Genomic DNA, 3793 nt, shown 5'->3' on the forward strand with positions numbered 1-3793 from the left:
ACCAGTGGAATTTAGAACTGATACTATATGTTATTTCACTTTACAAATATGGAGGCTATTTTATAGCCCCTTTAGAGAATGATATTTATAAATATATGAAATAGAGAGGAAGGAGTTACAGCCTCATAAACTGAAATCATGAATTTGTAGCTTTCTTTGAGACTCTTGACAAAAGATGCCCACTCACTCCTTCACTTTAGATTCAATGTCATATTCATGCATAGTTTTAAACTCTTGGAAATAGCCTGAGATCTGTTGGTTCCAATTTTATACAGATAATATTAAATTAGTGTTGGTGACCCTGGCTGTGACCTTTTCCTAAATATCTTCTGCCTTTGATGTCTTTACCTTCATTGTAATTTGCATTTTTGGTTTTATAACTTGGTTAGAGTAATACTTCTCAAAATCTTTTACATCATGACACATCTAAAAATGATACATGAATACAGTACATGAAAGGCAACAGATAAGGCTGCTTGCCTTCGGAGATCACAAGCACCAGCCTACCATACTTTGTTAGATCACTTGACACTGAAGAGAATTGCTCTCTGCTCAGACCCCGTAGCCCGTTTGCGCTGGTTGGAAGGCTCTGGGTTATGGAACGGAACATAAAATCTCGTGACTATGGGATGCATACCTGCATTGTTTAGCAAGTATTGTGATGGCATTGGACATATCATATGTCCATATGGACATATCATATGTCCAATACCAACTGGCAAAAATACCAACTGGCTCAAGGGACAGTTGCTAGTGGCCCCATAGGGATCTTGCAACCTGGTGTGCATAACTCAGGACGACCTGCAATCATTACAGAAAACATGACTGAAAGCACATATTTGATTGATGGAGGTTCAGGAGCATTTGATAGGATATTATAAGTATCCAATTCTTTTAGTTCACAAACAAGGACACTTGAGACTAAAGGAATTATGTGTCTTGACTTGAATAGAGATTAAATGACTGGAATGTAAGCTTTATGAAGTCAGGGCAGTTGTGTTAACCGCTACATCCTATTGCTTAGTAGAGTTCATAGCACATGCAAGAAGTTTTCTGAAATGTTGAGTGCACGAGTGAATGAATTGGCCAGGGTCACACAGGTAATGAGAGCTAAGATGAGAATTACAATCTTCCATATCCCAGCTCAATGATTTGGTCGACTGTGTGTTAGACTATGTCACACTTGTTATCAATGCTCTATGAATAAATCATTATGTGGCACAAGGCACAAAAGGTCATGAACACATTCTAGAAATGAATATTTTAAGGACTCACCTTTTCTTCTGTTTTGTAACAGTTCCTACCCATCATATTCACAGATCAAACATGAAATATTTGGATTGCCAAAAAGCTTATACTTAACATATTTCTATAAACATAGTTAGAAGCAACAAAGTTGCTGTTATATGGACTTCCACAACATTTTCCCCCCTTTGGTGGTTATAATATTTTGTCATTTTCTTCAGCAACAGAACATATTGAGATCTGTCTTTATTTCCCATTAATCAAATGATGAAAGGTAAAATTTTAAATAAGTAATTACCGATGTGTCCTCTTTGCACTAAAATCAAAATGAACACTGTCGCTGAAAGCTTATGTCACTCATGAATTCATTAAACATTCATTAACCTCACCTCAGGTATAGGTGTCCTTGTTTACATATTTCAGATTTGCATACACATGCCCTGAACAAGATTTCAAAAATGTTTATGACCCAATGACTGCCTTAATTATGAATCCCCAGGTAGATATTTGTGAAATCCTCACCCAATGTGGCTTTTTCCCCCTCTACCAGGTCCTTTATGCAGTTAATAACACTAAGATAAAACAAGTTTTCTCTTTTTTTAAAGTTTATTTATTTATTTTGAGAGAGAGAGAGCACAAGGGGGAGATGGGCAGAGAGAGAGGGATAGAGAATCTCAAGCAGGCTCCAGGCTGTCAGCATGGAGCCCGATGCAAGGCTCGATCTCACGAACGTGAGATCATGACCTGAGCAGAAAACGAGAACCAGATACTTAACTGACTGAGCCACCCAGGTGCCCCCAAAACAAGTGAAGTTTCTTGTGGGTGCCCCCATCTTCCTTGTGGCTGCCAAAGCCAGAAGAGACCTGGAGTAGAATGCTTAGTCATGGGGAAAGCTGCTGTGCTTGGCCTGGCAGACGGGGAAAGGAGAAGGGTTCAATTCTTCACAACCTGAATGGCATCCTCATTCTCCAATGTATGGTATTATCCCACTGTTTGAGAATTGTGTTTCACAGAGAGACCCCCCCCAGACCAAAAGATATTTAAATTATTTGATAAGGCTTTTGTGATTATTCATGTAGAAATCTCCCATGTGATCCTGGGGGAAGGCAGCACCACTGGAGATACGTAATCGGGCAACTGGGCTATGGGTTTGGTGTAAATCCTCACTAGTTTTTCTTAGTACCAGATATTTTCCAACAGGTTGCCAAAATTGCATCAGCGATGGGCAGAGATGGAGGCACAGTGAGGCACCTTATAGATGATACCCGATTCTTCAATGGAGACCTGATCAATCTTATTTGACGCGTAGATACAGCAGATATAAACTCTGTTTCCTTCTACCGCACCAACGAGGTCCTCTACTGTGGCATCGCTATGCAGAGCCACACCGGCCTTATTAATTTTGTATTCAACCAGAATGCTCTTCACAATTTCAGCATCCAGCTCACTCTGAGAGCAAGTGGCTGTGAGATTAATGCCTCCCTTATCCTTCTTTTTAAAGCCAATGTAAGCAGGGTTGTTGTTCAAGTGAATACTAAAGCCTTCCAACTTGTTTTCAATTATCTTCTTATGTTCCAACGGTTTCAGAACACCAGGAACCAATCAGGATCAAGTTATTTGCTCAGGCCACTGCAATGACTTCCTCTACTTTTCCCCATTCTTGGTACCCTCACTGATAACTGGGAGATTCAGGAGCTGGATCTTGGCACCTTGGTATCTGATGACACCAGGAACTATAGGTGGTGAGAGTAGTGAATTCAGGCTGTCATTTGTAATATAAGTAGTGTTGACTTCTCCTAGGATAGAAAATCTACAAACCCAATTTGAGCATCACTTAATCTTGACCACATCAACATCTTCTCCCAGCCCGCTATCTCGAGCTTTTAAAGTAATGTGTTCTCTGAAGCTTAGAAAGACAAGACTTCATCAGGCATAGGCGGTGTATTGTGGCCTTGTTTTTCTTGAATGTAAGCCATCTTGGCTTCAAGATCCGTGATCTTGATTCAGGTGCTGCTCCTGGTGGCAAATCCCAGGGGATGCGGTGGTCTCTATACTGCTTCCCGTCAAACACCTGGTGCAGAGCAGCCACACCCATCAGGTGTTAATGCAGTACCTGCGCATAGGCGAGTACTTCCTACTTCTAGAGAGAGTTCTACCTGTGAGGCTTACGGAGCCACACAACGTGAAGCATTCTCCTCTCCCCCCAGCCAACTCCCCATTTTTTAAAGTCTTTGTTGTTGTGTGGGTGCCATTTCTTTATTGGGGAAGGGGATGAGTCATCCACTACGTACCTCTGTGCTGGCCCCTAGGTGCACACAGGTCGCCAAACTCTGCATACTGAATAAAACAAAGCAGAAAGACAAGTTTATTGCAACAGTTTTGACCTGCAAACTGGGAAACTGAAGGCTACCCAGAGGTATGAGTTCCGAGTTGCTCACAGACTAAAGGGTTTTAATAAGGCAAAATGCAGAATATATTTGTTTTTTTCAGAATGATTGCCTGATGGTTTTCTTCCTTATTTGCATCAGGGTAGTGGAGTCAATGCAAC

At 41.0% G+C, this 3793-nt stretch overlaps 1 pseudogene; it reads right to left on the reverse strand.

The window, feature by feature from the left end:
• Nucleotides 1–2178: 2178 nt before the first annotated feature.
• On the reverse strand, nucleotides 2179–3581 carry LOC122213210 (annotated as a pseudogene).
• Nucleotides 3582–3793: the final 212 nt, after the last annotated feature.

The sequence above is a fragment of the Panthera leo genome, chromosome A2 (genome assembly GCF_018350215.1).
Source record: "Panthera leo isolate Ple1 chromosome A2, P.leo_Ple1_pat1.1, whole genome shotgun sequence".
Taxonomy (NCBI): domain Eukaryota; kingdom Metazoa; phylum Chordata; class Mammalia; order Carnivora; family Felidae; genus Panthera; species Panthera leo.